The sequence below is a fragment of the Hydractinia symbiolongicarpus genome, chromosome 12 (genome assembly GCF_029227915.1).
Source record: "Hydractinia symbiolongicarpus strain clone_291-10 chromosome 12, HSymV2.1, whole genome shotgun sequence".
Taxonomy (NCBI): domain Eukaryota; kingdom Metazoa; phylum Cnidaria; class Hydrozoa; order Anthoathecata; family Hydractiniidae; genus Hydractinia; species Hydractinia symbiolongicarpus.
In genome coordinates, this window is record NC_079886.1 from 12,679,588 (window position 1) to 12,701,940 (window position 22,353).

Consider the following 22,353-nt stretch of genomic DNA (forward strand, 5'->3'; position numbering starts at 1 on the left):
GTAATATACCTTTTTTCAGTCCAATAATGGCCGCCCACGTAAATCACGCGGTTTCAGCTGCCTGCACTGGTTACAATTGGACTTGTCGTTCCAGTCTCAATGCGCTATTACGTCCCAAGTCGTTTTCATTAGCGCCGCTGCCTTACAACACTCTTAACTACGTGCACAGTCCTATAAAGGCTGCAATATGGCCTTTTGCAGTCTAATAAAAGCCTCACACGTAAATCGCGTGGTTCCATCTGCCAGCGCAGGTTACCATTGGACTATTCCTTCCAGTCTCATTGCACTACAACGTTCCAAGAGGTTTTCCTCAGCGGTGTGGCCTTAGAACACTCTTAACTATGTGCACAGTCCTATAAAGGCCGTAATATGGCCTTTTGCAGTCTAATAAAGGCTTCACACGTAAATCACCTGGTTTGACCTGCCTGCGCAGGTTACCATTGACTAGTCCTTCCAGTCTCAATGCGCTACAACGTCCAAAGTCGTTTTCATTAGCGCTGTTGCCTTAAAACACTCCTAACTACGTGCACAGTACAATAAAGGGTGTATAGCCATTTGCAGTCTAATAAAGGCCTCACACGTAAATCACGTGGTTTCACCTGCCTGCGCAGGTTACCATTGGACTAGTCCTTCCAGTCTCAATGCGCTACAACGTCCCAAGTCGTTTTCATTAGCGCTGTTGCCTTACAACACTCTTAACTACGTGCACAGTCCTATAAAGGCTGTAATATGGCCTTTTGCAGTCTAACAAAAGCCTCACACGTAAATCTCGTGGTTCCATCTGCCTGCGCAGGTTACCATTGGACTGTTCCTTCTAGTCTCGATGCACTACAACGTTCCAAGTGGTTTTCTTTAGCGCCATGGCCTTAGAACACTCTTAACTACGTGCACAGTCCTATAAAGACCGTAATATACCTTTTTGCAGTCCAATAATGGCCGCACACGTAAATCACGCGGTTTCAGCTGCCTGCACTGGTTACCATTGGACTTGTCGTTCCAGTCTCAATGCGCTATCACATCCCAAGTCGTTTTCATTAGCGCCGCTGCCTTACAACACTCTTAACTACGTGCACAGTCCTATAAAGGCTGCAATATGGCCTTTTGCAGTCTAATAAAAACCTCGCACGTCAATCACGCGGTTTCACCTGTCTGCGCAGGTTACCATTGGACTAGTCCTTCCATTCTCAATGCGCTACAACGTCCCAAGTCGTTTTTATTAGCGCCGCTGCCTTACAACACTCTTAACTATGTGCACAGTCCAATAAAGGCTGTAATATGGCCTTTTGCAGTCTAATAAAGGCTTCACACGTAAATCACGTGGTTTCACCTGCCTGCGCAGGTTACCATTGACTAGTCCTTCCAGTCTCAATGCGCTACAACGTCCAAAGTCGTTTTCATTAGCGCTGTTGCCTTACAACACTCCTAACTACGTGAACAGTCCAATAAAGGGTGGATAGCCATTTGCAGTCTAATAAAGGCCTCACACGTAAATCACGTGGTTTCACCTGCCTGCGCAGGTTACCATTGGACTGTTCCTTCTAGTCTCGATGCACTACAACGTTCCAAGTGGTTTTCTTTAGCGCCATGGCCTTAGAACACTCTTAACTACGTGCACAGTCCTATAAAGACCGTAATATACCTTTTTGCAGTCCAATAAAGGCCGCACACGTAAATCACGCGGTTTCAGCTGCCTGCACTGGTTACCATTGGACTTGTCGTTCCAGTCTCAATGAGCTATCACGTCCCAAGTCGTTTTCATTAGCGCCGTTGCCTTAGAACACTCTTAACTACGTGCACAGTCATATAAAGGCTGTATTATGGCCTTTTGCAGTCTAATAAAAGCCTCACACGTAAATCGCGTGGTTCCATCTGCCAGCGCAGGTTACCATTGGACTATTCCTTCCAGTCTCATTGCACTACAACGTTCCAAGAGGTTTTCCTCAGCGCTGTGGCCTTAGAACTCTCTTAACTATGTGCACAGTCCTATAAAGGCCGTAATATGGCCTTTTGCAGTCTAATAAAGGCTTCACACGTAAATCACCTGGTTTGACCTGCCTGCGCAGGTTACCATTGACTAGTCCTTCCAGTCTCAATGCGCTACAACGTCCAAAGTCGTTTTCATTAGCGCTGTTGCCTTACAACACTCTTAACTACGTGCACAGTCCAATAAAGGGTGTATAGCCATTTGCAGTCTAATAAAGGCCTCACACGTAAATCACGTGGTTTCACCTGCCTGCGCAGGTTACCATTGGACTAGTCCTTCCAGTTTCAATGCGCTACAACCTCCCAAGTCGTTTTCATTAGCGCCGTTGCCTTACAACACTCTTAACTACGTGCACAGTCCTATAAAGACCGTAATATACCATTTTGCAGTCCAATAAAGTCCGCACACGTAAATCACGTGGTTCCATCTGCCTGCGCAGGTTACCATTGGACTATTCCTGCCAGTCTCAATGCACTACAACGTTTCAAGTGGTTTTCCTCAGCGCTGTGGCCTTACAACACTCTTAACTACGTGCACAGTCCTATAAAGGCTGTAATATGGCCTTTTGCAGTCTAACAAAAGCCTCACACGGAAATCTGGTGGTTCCATCTGCCTGCGCAGGTTACCATTGGACTGTTCCTTCTAGTCTCGATGCACTACAACGTTCCAAGTGGTTTTCTTTAGCGCCATGGCCTTAGAACACTCTTAACTACGTGCACAGTCCTATAAAGACCGTAATATACCTTTTTTCAGTCCAATAATGGCCGCCCACGTAAATCACGCGGTTTCAGCTGCCTGCACTGGTTACAATTGGACTTGTCGTTCCAGTCTCAATGCGCTATTACGTCCCAAGTCGTTTTCATTAGCGCCGCTGCCTTACAACACTCTTAACTACGTGCACAGTCCTATAAAGGCTGCAATATGGCCTTTTGCAGTCTAATAAAAGCCTCACACGTAAATCGCGTGGTTCCATCTGCCAGCGCAGGTTACCATTGGACTATTCCTTCCAGTCTCATTGCACTACAACGTTCCAAGAGGTTTTCCTCAGCGGTGTGGCCTTAGAACACTCTTAACTATGTGCACAGTCCTATAAAGGCCGTAATATGGCCTTTTGCAGTCTAATAAAGGCTTCACACGTAAATCACCTGGTTTGACCTGCCTGCGCAGGTTACCATTGACTAGTCCTTCCAGTCTCAATGCGCTACAACGTCCAAAGTCGTTTTCATTAGCGCTGTTGCCTTAAAACACTCCTAACTACGTGCACAGTACAATAAAGGGTGTATAGCCATTTGCAGTCTAATAAAGGCCTCACACGTAAATCACGTGGTTTCACCTGCCTGCGCAGGTTACCATTGGACTAGTCCTTCCAGTCTCAATGCGCTACAACGTCCCAAGTCGTTTTCATTAGCGCTGTTGCCTTACAACACTCTTAACTACGTGCACAGTCCTATAAAGGCTGTAATATGGCCTTTTGCAGTCTAACAAAAGCCTCACACGTAAATCTCGTGGTTCCATCTGCCTGCGCAGGTTACCATTGGACTGTTCCTTCTAGTCTCGATGCACTACAACGTTCCAAGTGGTTTTCTTTAGCGCCATGGCCTTAGAACACTCTTAACTACGTGCACAGTCCTATAAAGACCGTAATATACCTTTTTGCAGTCCAATAATGGCCGCACACGTAAATCACGCGGTTTCAGCTGCCTGCACTGGTTACCATTGGACTTGTCGTTCCAGTCTCAATGCGCTATCACATCCCAAGTCGTTTTCATTAGCGCCGCTGCCTTACAACACTCTTAACTACGTGCACAGTCCTATAAAGGCTGCAATATGGCCTTTTGCAGTCTAATAAAAACCTCGCACGTCAATCACGCGGTTTCACCTGTCTGCGCAGGTTACCATTGGACTAGTCCTTCCATTCTCAATGCGCTACAACGTCCCAAGTCGTTTTTATTAGCGCCGCTGCCTTACAACACTCTTAACTATGTGCACAGTCCAATAAAGGCTGTAATATGGCCTTTTGCAGTCTAATAAAGGCTTCACACGTAAATCACGTGGTTTCACCTGCCTGCGCAGGTTACCATTGACTAGTCCTTCCAGTCTCAATGCGCTACAACGTCCCAAGTCGTTTTTATTAGCGCTGTTGCCTTAGAACACTCTTAACAACGTGCACAGTCATATAAAGGTTGTAATATGGCTTTTTGCAGTCTAATAAAAGCCTTACACGTAAATCGCGTGGTTCCATCTGCCTGCGCAGGTTACCATTGGACTATTCCTTCCAGTCTCATTGCACTACAACGTTCCAAGAGGTTTTCCTCAGCGCTGTGGCCTTAGAACTCTCTTAACTATGTGCACAGTCCTTTAAAGGCCGTAATATGGCCTTTTGCAGTCTAATAAAGGCTTCACACGTAAATCACGTGGTTTCACCTGCCTGCGCAGGTTACCATTGACTAGTCCTTCCAGTCTCAATGCGCTACAACGTCCAAAGTCGTTTTCATTAGCGCTGTTGCCTTACAACACTCCTAACTACGTGCACAGTCCAATAAAGGGTGGATAGCCATTTGCAGTCTAATAAAGGCCTCACACGTAAATCACGTGGTTTCACCTGCCTGCGCAGGTTACCATTGGACTAGTCCTTCCAGTCTCAATGCACTATAACGTCCCAAGTCGTTTTTATTAGCGCTGTTGCCTTACAACACTCTTAACTACGTGCACAGTCCAATAAAGGGTGTATAGCCATTTGCAGTCTAATAAAGGCCTCACACGTAAATCACGTGGTTTCACCTGCCTGCGCAGGTTACCATTGGACTGTTCCTTCTAGTCTCGATGCACTACAACGTTCCAAGTGGTTTTCTTTAGCGCCATGGCCTTAGAACACTCTTAACTACGTGCACAGTCCTATAAAGACCGTAATATACCTTTTTGCAGTCCAATAAAGGCCGCACACGTAAATCACGCGGTTTCAGCTGCCTGCACTGGTTACCATTGGACTTGTCGTTCCAGTCTCAATGAGCTATCACGTCCCAAGTCGTTTTCATTAGCGCCGTTGCCTTAGAACACTCTTAACTACGTGCACAGTCATATAAAGGCTGTATTATGGCCTTTTGCAGTCTAATAAAAGCCTCACACGTAAATCGCGTGGTTCCATCTGCCAGCGCAGGTTACCATTGGACTATTCCTTCCAGTCTCATTGCACTACAACGTTCCAAGAGGTTTTCCTCAGCGCTGTGGCCTTAGAACTCTCTTAACTATGTGCACAGTCCTATAAAGGCCGTAATATGGCCTTTTGCAGTCTAATAAAAGCCTTACACGTAAATCGCGTGGTTCCATCTGCCTGCGCAGGTTACCATTGGACTATTCCTTCCAGTCTCATTGCACTACAACGTTCCAAGAGGTTTTCCTCAGCGCTGTGGCCTTAGAACTCTCTTAACTATGTGCACAGTCCTTTAAAGGCCGTAATATGGCCTTTTGCAGTCTAATAAAGGCTTCACACGTAAATCACGTGGTTTCACCTGCCTGCGCAGGTTACCATTGACTAGTCCTTCCAGTCTCAATGCGCTACAACGTCCAAAGTCGTTTTCATTAGCGCTGTTGCCTTACAACACTCCTAACTACGTGCACAGTCCAATAAAGGGTGGATAGCCATTTGCAGTCTAATAAAGGCCTCACACGTAAATCACGTGGTTTCACCTGCCTGCGCAGGTTACCATTGGACTAGTCCTTCCAGTCTCAATGCACTATAACGTCCCAAGTCGTTTTTATTAGCGCTGTTGCCTTACAACACTCTTAACTACGTGCACAGTCCAATAAAGGGTGTATAGCCATTTGCAGTCTAATAAAGGCCTCACACGTAAATCACGTGGTTTCACCTGCCTGCGCAGGTTACCATTGGACTGTTCCTTCTAGTCTCGATGCACTACAACGTTCCAAGTGGTTTTCTTTAGCGCCATGGCCTTAGAACACTCTTAACTACGTGCACAGTCCTATAAAGACCGTAATATACCTTTTTGCAGTCCAATAAAGGCCGCACACGTAAATCACGCGGTTTCAGCTGCCTGCACTGGTTACCATTGGACTTGTCGTTCCAGTCTCAATGAGCTATCACGTCCCAAGTCGTTTTCATTAGCGCCGTTGCCTTAGAACACTCTTAACTACGTGCACAGTCATATAAAGGCTGTATTATGGCCTTTTGCAGTCTAATAAAAGCCTCACACGTAAATCGCGTGGTTCCATCTGCCAGCGCAGGTTACCATTGGACTATTCCTTCCAGTCTCATTGCACTACAACGTTCCAAGAGGTTTTCCTCAGCGCTGTGGCCTTAGAACTCTCTTAACTATGTGCACAGTCCTATAAAGGCCGTAATATGGCCTTTTGCAGTCTAATAAAGGCTTCACACGTAAATCACCTGGTTTGACCTGCCTGCGCAGGTTACCATTGACTAGTCCTTCCAGTCTCAATGCGCTACAAAGTCCAAAGTCGTTTTCATTAGCGCTGTTGCCTTACAACACTCTTAACTACGTGCACAGTCCAATAAAGGGTGTATAGCCATTTGCAGTCTAATAAAGGCCTCACACGTAAATCACGTGGTTTCACCTGCCTGCGCAGGTTACCATTGGACTAGTCCTTCCAGTTCCAATGCGCTACAACCTCCCAAGTCGTTTTCATTGGCGCCGTTGCCTTACAACACTCTTAACTACGTGCACAGTCCTATAAAGGCTGTAATATGGCCTTTTGCAGTCTAACAAAAGCCTCACACGGAAATCTCGTGGTTCCATCTGCCTGCGCAGGTTACCATTGGACTGTTCCTTCTAGTCTCGATGCACTACAACGTTCCAAGTGGTTTTCTTTAGCGCCATGGCCTTAGAACACTCTTAACTACGTGCACAGTCCTATAAAGACCGTAATATACCTTTTTGCAGTCCAATAATGGCCGCCCACGTAAATCACGCGGTTTCAGCTGCCTGCACTGGTTACAATTGGACTTGTCGTTCCAGTTTCAATGCGCTATTACGTCCCAAGTCGTTTTCATTAGCGCCGCTGCCTTACAACACTCTTAACTACGTGCACAGTCCTATAAAGGCTGCAATATGGCCTTTTGCAGTATAATAAAAGCCTCACACGTAAATCGCGTGGTTCCATCTGCCAGCGCAGGTTACCATTGGACTATTCCTTCCAGTCTCATTGCACTACAACGTTCCAAGAGGTTTTCCTCAGCGGTGTGGCCTTAGAATTCTCTTAACTATGTGCACAGTCCTATAAAGGCCGTAATATGGCCTTTTGCAGTCTAATAAAGGCTTCACACGTAAATCACCTGGTTTGACCTGCCTGCGCAGGTTACCATTGACTAGTCCTTCCAGTCTCAATGCGCTACAACGTCCAAAGTCGTTTTCATTAGCGCTGTTGCCTTAAAACACTCCTAACTACGTGCACAGTACAATAAAGGGTGTATAGCCATTTGCAGTCTAATAAAGGCCTCACACGTAAATCACGTGGTTTCACCTGCCTGCGCAGGTTACCATTGGACTAGTCCTTCCAGTCTCAATGCGCTACAACGTCCCAAGTCGTTTTCATTAGCGCTGTTGCCTTACAACACTCTTAACTACGTGCACAGTCCAATAAAGGGTATATAGCCATTTGCAGTCTAATAAAGGCCTCACACGTAAATCACGTGGTTTCACCTGCCTGCGCAGGTTACCATTGGACTAGTCCTTCCAGTCGCAATGCGCTACAACGTCCCAAGTCGTTTTTATTAGCGCCGCTGCCTTACAACACTCTTAACTATGTGCACAGTCCAATAAAGGCTGTAATATGGCCTTTTGCAGTCTAATAAAGGCTTCACACGTAAATCACGTGGTTTCACCTGCCTGCGCAGGTTACCATTGACTAGTCCTTCCAGTCTCAATGCGCTACAACGTCCCAAGTCGTTTTTATTAGCGCTGTTGCCTTAGAACACTCTTAACAACGTGCACAGTCATATAAAGGTTGTAATATGGCTTTTTGCAGTCTAATAAAAGCCTTACACGTAAATCGCGTGGTTCCATCTGCCTGCGCAGGTTACCATTGGACTATTCCTTCCAGTCTCATTGCACTACAACGTTCCAAGAGGTTTTCCTCAGCGCTGTGGCCTTAGAACTCTCTTAACTATGTGCACAGTCCTTTAAAGGCCGTAATATGGCCTTTTGCAGTCTAATAAAGGCTTCACACGTAAATCACGTGGTTTCACCTGCCTGCGCAGGTTACCATTGACTAGTCCTTCCAGTCTCAATGCGCTACAACGTCCAAAGTCGTTTTCATTAGCGCTGTTGCCTTACAACACTCCTAACTACGTGCACAGTCCAATAAAGGGTGGATAGCCATTTGCAGTCTAATAAAGGCCTCACACGTAAATCACGTGGTTTCACCTGCCTGCGCAGGTTACCATTGGACTAGTCCTTCCAGTCTCAATGCACTATAACGTCCCAAGTCGTTTTTATTAGCGCTGTTGCCTTACAACACTCTTAACTACGTGCACAGTCCAATAAAGGGTGTATAGCCATTTGCAGTCTAATAAAGGCCTCACACGTAAATCACGTGGTTTCACCTGCCTGCGCAGGTTACCATTGGACTGTTCCTTCTAGTCTCGATGCACTACAACGTTCCAAGTGGTTTTCTTTAGCGCCATGGCCTTAGAACACTCTTAACTACGTGCACAGTCCTATAAAGACCGTAATATACCTTTTTGCAGTCCAATAAAGGCCGCACACGTAAATCACGCGGTTTCAGCTGCCTGCACTGGTTACCATTGGACTTGTCGTTCCAGTCTCAATGAGCTATCACGTCCCAAGTCGTTTTCATTAGCGCCGTTGCCTTAGAACACTCTTAACTACGTGCACAGTCATATAAAGGCTGTATTATGGCCTTTTGCAGTCTAATAAAAGCCTCACACGTAAATCGCGTGGTTCCATCTGCCAGCGCAGGTTACCATTGGACTATTCCTTCCAGTCTCATTGCACTACAACGTTCCAAGAGGTTTTCCTCAGCGCTGTGGCCTTAGAACTCTCTTAACTATGTGCACAGTCCTATAAAGGCCGTAATATGGCCTTTTGCAGTCTAATAAAGGCTTCACACGTAAATCACCTGGTTTGACCTGCCTGCGCAGGTTACCATTGACTAGTCCTTCCAGTCTCAATGCGCTACAAAGTCCAAAGTCGTTTTCATTAGCGCTGTTGCCTTACAACACTCTTAACTACGTGCACAGTCCAATAAAGGGTGTATAGCCATTTGCAGTCTAATAAAGGCCTCACACGTAAATCACGTGGTTTCACCTGCCTGCGCAGGTTACCATTGGACTAGTCCTTCCAGTTCCAATGCGCTACAACCTCCCAAGTCGTTTTCATTGGCGCCGTTGCCTTACAACACTCTTAACTACGTGCACAGTCCTATAAAGGCTGTAATATGGCCTTTTGCAGTCTAACAAAAGCCTCACACGGAAATCTCGTGGTTCCATCTGCCTGCGCAGGTTACCATTGGACTGTTCCTTCTAGTCTCGATGCACTACAACGTTCCAAGTGGTTTTCTTTAGCGCCATGGCCTTAGAACACTCTTAACTACGTGCACAGTCCTATAAAGACCGTAATATACCTTTTTGCAGTCCAATAATGGCCGCCCACGTAAATCACGCGGTTTCAGCTGCCTGCACTGGTTACAATTGGACTTGTCGTTCCAGTTTCAATGCGCTATTACGTCCCAAGTCGTTTTCATTAGCGCCGCTGCCTTACAACACTCTTAACTACGTGCACAGTCCTATAAAGGCTGCAATATGGCCTTTTGCAGTATAATAAAAGCCTCACACGTAAATCGCGTGGTTCCATCTGCCAGCGCAGGTTACCATTGGACTATTCCTTCCAGTCTCATTGCACTACAACGTTCCAAGAGGTTTTCCTCAGCGGTGTGGCCTTAGAATTCTCTTAACTATGTGCACAGTCCTATAAAGGCCGTAATATGGCCTTTTGCAGTCTAATAAAGGCTTCACACGTAAATCACCTGGTTTGACCTGCCTGCGCAGGTTACCATTGACTAGTCCTTCCAGTCTCAATGCGCTACAACGTCCAAAGTCGTTTTCATTAGCGCTGTTGCCTTAAAACACTCCTAACTACGTGCACAGTACAATAAAGGGTGTATAGCCATTTGCAGTCTAATAAAGGCCTCACACGTAAATCACGTGGTTTCACCTGCCTGCGCAGGTTACCATTGGACTAGTCCTTCCAGTCTCAATGCGCTACAACGTCCCAAGTCGTTTTCATTAGCGCTGTTGCCTTACAACACTCTTAACTACGTGCACAGTCCAATAAAGGGTATATAGCCATTTGCAGTCTAATAAAGGCCTCACACGTAAATCACGTGGTTTCACCTGCCTGCGCAGGTTACCATTGGACTAGTCCTTCCAGTCGCAATGCGCTACAACGTCCCAAGTCGTTTTCATTAGCGCCGTTGCCTTACAACACTCTTAACTACGTGCACAGTCCTATAAAGGCTGTAATATGGCCTTTTGCAGTCTAACAAAAGCCTCACACGTAAATCTCGTGGTTCCATCTGCCTGTGCAGGTTACCATTGGACTGTTCCTTCTAGTCTCGATGCACTACAACGTTCCAAGTGGTTTTCTTTAGCGCCATGGCCTTAGAACACTCTTAACTACGTGCACAGTCCTATAAAGACCGTAATATACCTTTTTGCAGTCCAATGATGGCCGCACACGTAAATCACGCGGTTTCAGCTGCCTGCACTGGTTACCATTGGACTTGTCGTTCCAGTCTCAATGCGCTATCACGTCCCAAGTCGTTTTCATTAGCGCCGCTGCCTTACAACACTCTTAACTACGTGCACAGTCCTATAAAGGCTGCAATATGGCCTTTTGCAGTCTAATAAAAACCTCGCACGTCAATCACGCGGTTTCACCTGTCTGCGCAGGTTACCATTGGACTAGTCCTTCCATTCTCAATGCGCTACAACGTCCCAAGTCGTTTTTATTAGCGCCGCTGCCTTACAACACTCTTAACTGCGTGCACAGTCCTATAAAGGCTGTAATATGGCCTTTTGCAGTCTAATAATGGCTTCACACGTAAATCACGTGGTTTCACCTGCCTGCGCAGGTTACCATTGGACTAGCCGTTCCAGTAGCAATGCGCTCCACCGTCCCAAGTTGTTTTCATTAGCGCAGTTGCCTTACAACACTCTTAACTACGTGCACAGTCCTATAAAGGCTGTAATATGGCCTTTTGCAGTCTAACAAAAGCCTCACATGTAAATCTCCTGGTACCATCTGCCTGCGCAGGTTACCATTGGACTGTTCCTTCCAGTCTCATTGCACTACAACGTTCCAAGAGGTTTTCCTCAGCGCTGTGGCCTTAGAACTCTCTTAACTATGTGCACAGTCCTATAAAGGCCGTAATATGGCCTTTTGCAGTCTAATAAAGGCTTCACACGTAAATCACCTGGTTTGACCTGCCTGCGCAGGTTACCATTGACTAGTCCTTCCAGTCTCAATGCGCTACAACGTCCAAAGTCGTTTTCATTAGCGCTGTTGCCTTACAACACTCTTAACTGCGTGCACAGTCCAATAAAGGGTGTATAGCCATTTGCAGTCTAATAAAGGCCTCACACGTAAATCACGTGGTTTCACCTGCCTGCGCAGGTTACCATTGGACTAGTCCTTCCAGTTTCAATGCGCTACAACCTCCCAAGTCGTTTTCATTAGCGCCGTTGCCTTACAACACTCTTAACTACGTGCACAGTCCTATAAAGACCGTAATATACCATTTTGCAGTCCTATAAAGTCCGCACACGTAAATCACGTGGTTCCATCTGCCTGCGCAGGTTACCATTGGACTATTCCTGCCATTCTCAATGCACTACAACGTTTCAAGTGGTTTTCCTCAGCGCTGTGGCCTTACAACACTCTTAACTACGTGCACAGTCCTATAAAGACCGAATATACCTTTTTGCAGTCCAATAAAGTCCGCACACGTAAATCACGTGGTTCCATCTGCCTGCGCAGGTTACCATTGGACTATTCCTGCCAGTCTCAATGCACTACAACGTCTAAAGTCGTTTTCATTAGCGCTGTGGCCTTAAAACACTCTTAACTACGTGCACAGTCCTATAAAGGCTGTAATATGGGCTTTTGCAGTCTAACAAAAGCCTCACACGTAAATCTCGTGGTTCCATCTGCCTGCGCAGGTTGCCATTGGACTGTTCCTTCCAGTCTCATTGCACTACAACGTTTCAAGAGGTTTTCCTCAGCGCTGTGGCCTTAGAACTCTCTTAACTATGTGCACAGTCCTATAAAGGCCGTAATATGGCCTTTTGCAGTCTAATAAAGGCTTCACACGTAAATCACGTGGTTTCACCTGCCTGCGCAGGTTACCATTGACTAGTCCTTCCAGTCTCAATGCGCTACAACGTCCAAAGTCGTTTTCATTAGCGCTGTTGCCTTACAACACTCCTAACTACGTGCACAGTCCAATAAAGGGTGGATAGCCATTTGCAGTCTAATAAAGGCTTCACACGTAAATCACGTGGTTTCACCTGCCTGCGCAGGTTACCATTGGACTAGTCCTTCCAGTCTCAATGCACTATAACGTCCCAAGTCGTTTTTATTAGCGCTGTTGCCTTACAACACTCTTAACTACGTGCACAGTCCAATAAAGGGTGTATAGCCATTTGCAGTCTAATAAAGGCCTCACACGTAAATGACGTGGTTTCACCTGCCTGCGCAGGTTACCATTGGACTGTTCCTTCTAGTCTCGATGCACTACAACGTTCCAAGTGGTTTTCTTTAGCGCCATGGCCTTAGAACACTCTTAACTACGTGCACAGTCCTATAAAGTCCGCACACGTAAATCACGTGGTTCCATCTGCCTGCGCAGGTTACCATTGGACTATTCCTGCCATTCTCAATGCACTACAACGTTTCAAGTGGTTTTCCTCAGCGCTGTGGCCTTACAACACTCTTAACTACGTGCACAGTCCTATAAAGACCGAATATACCTTTTTGCAGTCCAATAAAGTCCGCACACGTAAATCACGTGGTTCCATCTGCCTGCGCAGGTTACCATTGGACTATTCCTGCCAGTCTCAATGCACTACAACGTCTAAAGTCGTTTTCATTAGCGCTGTGGCCTTAAAACACTCTTAACTACGTGCACAGTCCTATAAAGGCTGTAATATGGGCTTTTGCAGTCTAACAAAAGCCTCACACGTAAATCTCGTGGTTCCATCTGCCTGCGCAGGTTACCATTGGACTGTTCCTTCCAGTCTCATTGCACTACAACGTTTCAAGAGGTTTTCCTCAGCGCTGTGGCCTTAGAACTCTCTTAACTATGTGCACAGTCCTATAAAGGCCGTAATATGGCCTTTTGCAGTCTAATAAAGGCTTCACACGTAAATCACGTGGTTTCACCTGCCTGCGCAGGTTACCATTGACTAGTCCTTCCAGTCTCAATGCGCTACAACGTCCAAAGTCGTTTTCATTAGCGCTGTTGCCTTACAACACTCCTAACTACGTGAACAGTCCAATAAAGGGTGGATAGCCATTTGCAGTCTAATAAAGGCCTCACACGTAAATCACGTGGTTTCACCTGCCTGCGCAGGTTACCATTGGACTAGTCCTTCCAGTCTCAATGCACTATAACGTCCCAAGTCGTTTTTATTAGCGCTGTTGCCTTACAACACTCTTAACTACGTGCACAGTCCAATAAAGGGTGTATAGCCATTTGCAGTCTAATAAAGGCCTCACACGTAAATGACGTGGTTTCACCTGCCTGCGCAGGTTACCATTGGACTGTTCCTTCTAGTCTCGATGCACTACAACGTTCCAAGTGGTTTTCTTTAGCGCCATGGCCTTAGAACACTCTTAACTACGTGCACAGTCCTATAAAGACCGTAATATACCTTTTTGCAGTCCAATAAAGGCCGCACACGTAAATCACGCGGTTTCAGCTGCCTGCACTGGTTACCATTGGACTTGTCGTTCCAGTCTCAATGAGCTATCACGTCCCAAGTCGTTTTCATTAGCGCCGTTGCCTTAGAACACTCTTAACTACGAGCACAGTCCTATAAAGGCTGTAATATGGCCTTTTGCAGTCTAACAAAAGCCTCACACGGAAATCTCGTGGTTCCATCTGCCTGCGCAGGTTACCATTGGACTGTTCCTTCTAGTCTCGATGCACTACAACGTTCCAAGTGGTTTTCTTTAGCGCCATGGCCTTAGAACACTCTTAACTACGTGCACAGTCCTATAAAGACCGTAATATACCTTTTTTCAGTCCAATAATGGCCGCCCACGTAAATCACCTGGTTTCAGCTGCCTGCACTGGTTACAATTGGATTTGTCGTTCCAGTCTCAATGCGCTATTACGTCCCAAGTCGTTTTCATTAGCGCCGTTGCCTTACAACACTCTTAACTACGTGCACAGTCCTATAAAGGCTGCAATATGGCCTTTTGCAGTCTAATAAAAGCCTCACACGTAAATCGCGTGGTTCCATCTGCCAGCGCAGGTTACCATTGGACTATTCCTTCCAGTCTCATTGCACTACAACGTTCCAAGAGGTTTTCCTCAGCGGTGTGGCCTTAGAACTCTCTTAACTATGTGCACAGTCCTATAAAGGCCGTAATATGGCCTTTTGCAGTCTAATAAAGGCTTCACACGTAAATCACCTGGTTTGACCTGCCTGCGCAGGTTACCATTGACTAGTCCTTCCAGTCTCAATGCGCTACAACGTCCAAAGTCGTTTTCATTAGCGCTGTTGCCTTAAAACACTCCTAACTACGTGCACAGTACAATAAAGGGTGTATAGCCATTTGCAGTCTAATAAAGGCCTCACACGTAAATCACGTGGTTTCACCTGCCTGCGCAGGTTACCATTGGACTAGTCCTTCCAGTCTCAATGCGCTACAACGTCCCAAGTCGTTTTCATTAGCGCTGTTGCCTTACAACACTCTTAACTACGTGCACAGTCCTATAAAGGCTGTAATATGGCCTTTTGCAGTCTAACAAAAGCCTCACACGTAAATCTCGTGGTTCCATCTGCCTGCGCAGGTTACCATTCGACTGTTCCTTCTAGTCTCGATGCACTACAACGTTCCAAGTGGTTTTCTTTAGCGCCATTTCCTTAGAACACTCTTAACTACGTGCACAGTCCTATAAAGACCGTAATATACCTTTTTGCAGTCCAATAATGGCCGCACACGTAAATCACGCGGTTTCAGCTGCCTGCACTGGTTACCATTGGACTTGTCGTTCCAGTCTCAATGCGCTATCACGTCCCAAGTCGTTTTCATTAGCGCCGCTGCCTTACAACACTCTTAACTACGTGCACAGTCCTATAAAGGCTGCAATATGGCCTTTTGCAGTCTAATAAAAACCTCGCACGTCAATCACGCGGTTTCACCTGTCTGCGCAGGTTACCATTGGACTAGTCCTTCCATTCGCAATGCGCTACAACGTCCCAAGTCGTTTTTATTAGCGCCGCTGCCTTACAACACTCTTAACTATGTGCACAGTCCAATAAAGGCTGTAATATGGCCTTTTGCAGTCTAATAAAGGCTTCACACGTAAATCACGTGGTTTCACCTGCCTGCGCAGGTTACAATTGACTAGTCCTTCCAGTCTCAATGCGCTACAACGTCCAAAGTCGTTTTCATTAGCGCTGTTGCCTTACAACACTCCTAACTACGTGCACAGTCCAATAAAGGGTGGATAGCCATTTGCAGTCTAATAAAGGCCTCACACGTAAATCACGTGGTTTCACCTGCCTGCGCAGGTTACCATTGGACTAGTCCTTCCAGTCTCAATGCACTATAACGTCCCAAGTCGTTTTTATTAGCGCTGTTGCCTTACAACACTCTTAACTACGTGCACAGTCCAATAAAGGGTGTATAGCCATTTGCAGTCTAATAAAGGCCTCACACGTAAATCACGTGGTTTCACCTGCCTGCGCAGGTTACCATTGGACTGTTCCTTCTAGTCTCGATGCACTACAACGTTCCAAGTGGTTTTCTTTAGCGCCATGGCCTTAGAACACTCTTAACTACGTGCACAGTCCTATAAAGACCGTAATATACCTTTTTGCAGTCCAATAAAGGCCGCACACGTAAATCACGCGGTTTCAGCTGCCTGCACTGGTTACCATTGGACTTGTCGTTCCAGTCTCAATGAGCTATCACGTCCCAAGTCGTTTTCATTAGCGCCGTTGCCTTAGAACACTCTTAACTACGTGCACAGTCATATAAAGGCTGTAATATGGCCTTTTGCAGTCTAATAAAAGCCTCACACGTAAATCGCGTGGTTCCATCTGCCAGCGCAGGTTACCATTGGACTATTCCTTCCAGTCTCATTGCACTACAACGTTCCAAGAGGTTTTCCTCAGCGCTGTGGCCTTAGAACTCTCTTAACTATGTGCACAGTCCTATAAAGGCCGTAATATGGCCTTTTGCAGTCTAATAAAGGCTTCACACGTAAATCACCTGGTTTGACCTGCCTGCGCAGGTTACCATTGACTAGTCCTTCCAGTCTCAATGCGCTACAACGTCCAAAGTCGTTTTCATTAGCGCTGTTGCCTTACAACACTCTTAACTACGTGCACAGTCCAATAAAGGGTGTATAGCCATTTGCAGTCTAATAAAGGCCTCACACGTAAATCACGTGGTTTCACCTGCCTGCGCAGGTTACCATTGGACTAGTCCTTCCAGTTCCAATGCGCTACAACCTCCCAAGTCGTTTTCATTGGCGCCGTTGCCTTACAACACTCTTAACTACGTGCACAGTCCTATAAAGACCGTAATATACCATTTTGCAGTCCAATAAAGTCCGCACACGTAAATCACGTGGTTCCATCTGCCTGCGCAGGTTACCATTGGACTATTCCTGCCAGTCTCAATGCACTACAACGTTTCAAGTGGTTTTCCTCAGCGCTGTGGCCTAACAACACTCTTAACTACGTGCACAGTCCTATAAAGGCTGTAATATGGCCTTTTGCAGTCTAACAAAAGCCTCACACGGAAATCTCGTGGTTCCATCTGCCTGCGCAGGTTACCATTGGACTGTTCCTTCTAGTCTCGATGCACTACAACGTTCCAAGTGGTTTTCTTTAGCGCCATGGCCTTAGAACACTCTTAACTACGTGCACAGTCCTATAAAGACCGTAATATACCTTTTTGCAGTCCAATAATGGCCGCCCACGTAAATCACGCGGTTTCAGCTGCCTGCACTGGTTACAATTGGACTTGTCGTTCCAGTTTCAATGCGCTATTACGTCCCAAGTCGTTTTCATTAGCGCCGCTGCCTTACAACACTCTTAACTACGTGCACAGTCCTATAAAGGCTGCAATATGGCCTTTTGCAGTATAATAAAAGCCTCACACGTAAATCGCGTGGTTCCATCTGCCAGCGCAGGTTACCATTGGACTATTCCTTCCAGTCTCAATGCACTACAACGTTCCAAGAGGTTTTCCTCAGCGGTGTGGCCTTAGAATTCTCTTAACTATGTGCACAGTCCTATAAAGGCCGTAATATGGCCTTTTGCAGTCTAATAAAGGCTTCACACGTAAATCACCTGGTTTGACCTGCCTGCGCAGGTTACCATTGACTAGTCCTTCCAGTCTCAATGCGCTACAACGTCCAAAGTCGTTTTCATTAGCGCTGTTGCCTTAAAACACTCCTAACTACGTGCACAGTACAATAAAGGGTGTAATGCCAATTGCAGTCTAATAAAGGCCTCACACGTAAATCACGTGGTTTCACCTGCCTGCGCAGGTTACCATTGGACTAGTCCTTCCAGTCTCAATGCGCTACAACGTCCCAAGTCGTTTTCATTAGCGCTGTTGCCTTACAACACTCTTAACTACGTGCACAGTCCAATAAAGCGTATATAGCCATTTGCAGTCTAATAAAGGCCTCACACGTAAATCACGTGGTTTCACCTGCCTGCGCAGGTTACCATTGGACTAGTCCTTCCAGTCTCAATGCGCTACAACGTCCCAAGTCGTTTTCATTAGCGCCGTTGCCTTACAACACTCTTAACTACGTGCACAGTCCTATAAAGGCTGTAATATGGCCTTTTGCAGTCTAACAAAAGCCTCACACGTAAATCTCGTGGTTCCATCTGCCTGCGCAGGTTACCATTGGACTGTTCCTTCTAGTCTCGATGCACTACAACGTTCCAAGTGGTTTTCTTTAGCGCCATGGCCTTAGAACACTCTTAACTACGTGCACAGTCCTATAAAGACCGTAATATACCTTTTTGCAGTCCAATGATGGCCGCACACGTAAATCACGCGGTTTCAGCTGCCTGCACTGGTTACCATTGGACTTGTCGTTCCAGTCTCAATGCGCTATCACGTCCCAAGTCGTTTTCATTAGCGCCGCTGCCTTACAACACTCTTAACTACGTGCATAGTCCTATAAAGGCTGCAATATGGCCTTTTGCAGTCTAATAAAAACCTCGCACGTCAATCACGCGGTTTCACCTGTCTGCGCAGGTTACCATTGGACTATTCCTTCCAGTCTCATTGCACTACAACGTTCCAAGTGGTTTTCCTCAGCGCTGTGGCCTTAGAACACTCTTAACAACGTCCACAGTCATATAAAGGTTGTAATATGGCTTTTTGCAGTCTAATAAAAGCCTTACACGTAAATCACGTGGTTCCATCTGCTTGCGCAGGTTACCATTGGACTATTCCTTCCAGTCTCAATGCACTACAACGTTCCAAGTGGTTTTCCTCAGCGCTGTGGCCTTAGAACTCTCTTAACTATGTGCACAGTCTTATAAAGGCCGTAATATGGCTTGTTGCAGTCTAATAAAGGCTTCACACGTAAATCACGTGGTTTCACCTGCCTGCGCAGGTTACCATTGGACTAGCCGTTCCAGTCTCAATGCGCTCCAACGTCCCAAGTCGTTTTCATTAGCGCCGTTCCCTTAGAACACTCTTAACTACGTGCACAGTCATATAAAGGCCGTAATATGGCCTTTTGCAGTCTAATAAAGGCTTCACACGTAAATCACGTGGTTTCACCTGCCTGCGCAGGTTACCATTGGACTAGCCGTTCCAGTCTCAATGCGCTCCAACGTCCCAAGTTGTTTTCATTAGCGCCGTTTCCTTACAACACTCTTAACTACGTGCACAGTCCTATAAAGGCTGTAATATGGCCTTTTGGAGTCTAATAAAGGCCTCACACGTAAATCACGTGGTTTCACCTTTCTGCACAGGTTACCATTGGCCTAGTCCTTCCAGTCTCAATGCGCTATAACGTCCCTAGTCGTTTTCATTGGCTAAGTTGCCTTAGAACTCTCTTAACTACGTGCACAGTCCAATAAAGGGTGTATAGCCTTTTGCAGTCTAACAAAGGCCGCACACGTAAATCACGTGGTTCCATCTGCCTGTGCAGGTTACCATTGGCCTAATCCTTCCAGTCTCAATACACTACAACATCCCAGTTTATTTTCCTTAGCGCCGTCGCTTTAGAACACTCTTAACTACGTGAATCGTCCTATAAAAAGGCTGTCATATGGCCTTTTGCAATCTAGTAAAAGTCTTGCACGTAAATCACGTGGTTTCACCTGCCTGCGCCGGTTACCATTGGACTAGTCCTTCCAGTCTTAATGCGCTACCACGTCTCAAGTCGTTTTCATAAGCGCCGTTGCCTTACAACACTCTTAACTACGGACACAGTCATATAAAGGCCGTAATATGGCCTTTTGCAGTCTAATAAAGGCTTCACAGGTAAATCACGTGGTTTCACCTGCCTGCGCAGGTTACCATTGGACTAACCGTTCCAGTCTCAATGCCCTCCAACTTCCCAAGTCGTTTTCATTTGCGCGGTTGCCTTAGAACACTCTTAACTACGTGCACAATCATATAAAGGCTGTAATATGGCTTTTTGCAGTCTAATAAAAGCCTCACACGTAAATCACGTGGTTCCATCTGCCTGCGCAGGTTACCATTGGACTATTCCTGCCAGTCTCAATGCACTACAACGTTCCAAGTGGTTTTCTTCAGCGCTGTGGCCTTACAACACTCTTAACTACGTGCACAGTCCTTTAAAGGCTGTAATATGGCTTTTTGCAGTCTAATAAGAGCCTCACTCGTAAATCACGTGGTTCCATCTGCTTCCGCAGGTTACCATTGGACTATTCCTGCCAGTCTCAATGCACTAAAACGTTCCAAGTGGTTTTCCTCAGCGCTGTGGCCTTAGAACTCTCTTAACTATGTGCACAGTCCTATAAAGGCCGTAATATGGCTTTTTGCAGTCTAATAAAGGCTTCACACGTAAATCACGTGGTTTCACCTGCCTGCGCAGGTTACCATTGGACTAGCCGTTCCAGTCTCAATGCGCTCCAACTTCCCAAGTTGTTTTCATTTGTGCCGTTGCCTTAGAACACTCTTAACTACGTGCACAATCATATAAAGACTGTAATATGGCTTTTTGCAGTGTAATAAAAGCCTCACACGTAAATCACGTGGTTCCATCTGCCTGCGCAGGTTACCATTGGACTATTCCTGCCAGTCTCAATGCACTACAACGTTCCAAGTGGTTTTCCTCAGCGCTGTGGCCTTACAACACTCTTAACTACGTGCACAGTCCTATAAAGGCTGTAATATGGCCTTTTGCAGTCTAACAAAAGCCTCACACGTAAATCTCGTGGTTCCATCTGCCTGCGCAGGTTACCATTGGACTGTTCCTTCTAGTCTCGATGCACTACAACGTTCCAAGTGGTTTTCTTTAGCGCCATGGCCTTAGAACACTCTTAACTACGTGCACAGTCCTATAAAGACCGTAATATACCTTTTTGCAGACCAATAAAGGCCGCACACGTAAATCACGCGGTTTCAGCTGCCTGCACTGGTTACCATTGGACTTGTCGTTCCAGCCTCATTGCGCTATCACGTCCCAAGTCCTTTGCATTAGCGCCGCTGCCTTACAACACTCTAAACTACGTGCACAGTCCTATAAAGGCTGCAATATGGCCTTTTGCAGTCTAATAAAAACCTCGCACGTCAATCACGCGGTTTCACTTGTCTGCGCAGGTTACCATTGGACTAGTTCTTCCATTCTCAATGCGCTACAACGTCCCAAGCCGTTTTTATTAGCGCCGCTGCCTTACAACACTCTTAACTGCGTGCACAGTCCTATAAAGGCTGTAATATGGCCTTTTGCTGTTTAATAAAGGCCTTGCACGTAAATCACGTGGTTCCATCTGCCTGCGCAGGTTACCATTGGACTATTCCTTTCAGTCTCATTGCACTACAACGTTCCAAGTGGTTTTCCTCAGCGCTGTGGCCTTAGAACTCTCTTAACTATGTGCACAGTCCAATAAAGGCCGTAATATGGCCTTTTGCAGTCTAATAAAGGCTTCACACGAAAATCACGTGGTTTTACCTGCCTGCGCAGGTTACCATTGGACTAGTCCGTCCAGTCTCAATGCGCTACAACGTCCCAAGTCGTTTTCATTAGCGCCGTTGCCTTAGAACACTCTTAACTACGTGGACAGTCATATAAAGGCTGTAATATGGCCTTTTGCAGTCTAATAAAGGCTTCACACGTAAATCACGTGGTTTCACCTGCCTGCGAAGGTTACCATTGGACTAGCCGTTCCATTCTCAATGCGCTCCAACGTCCCAAGTTGTTTTCATTAGCGCCATGGCCTTAGAACACTCTTAACTACGTGCACAATCATATAGAGGCTGTAATATGGCTTTTTGCAGTCTAATAAAAGCCTCACACGTAAATCACGTGGTTCCATCTGCCTGCGCAGGTTACCATTGGACTATTCCTGCCAGTCTCAATGCACTACAACGTTCCAAGTGGTTTTCCTCAGCGCTGTGGCCTTAGAACTCTCTTAACTATGTGCACAGTCCTATAAAGCCCGTAATATGGCTTTTTGCAGTCTAATAAAGGCTTCACACGTAAATCACGTGTTTTCACCTGCCTGCGCAGGTTACCATTGGACTAGTCCTTCCAGTCTCAATGCACTACAACGTTCCAAGTCGTTTTCATTAGCGCCATTGCATTAGAACAGTCTTAACTACGTGCACAGTCCTATAAAGGCTGTAATATGGCCTTTTGCAGTCTAATAAAAGCCTCACAAGTAAATCACGTGGTTCCATCTGCCTGCGCAGGTTACTATTGGACTATTCCTGCCAGTCTCAATGCACTACAACGTTCCAAGTGGTTTTCCTCAGCGCTGTGGCCTTACAACACTCTTAACTACGTGCACAGTCCTATAAAGGCTGTAATATGGCTTTTTGCAGTCTAATAAAAGCCTCACACGTAAATCACGTGGTTCCATCTGCATCCGCAGGTTACCATTGGACTATTCCTTCCAGTCGCAATGC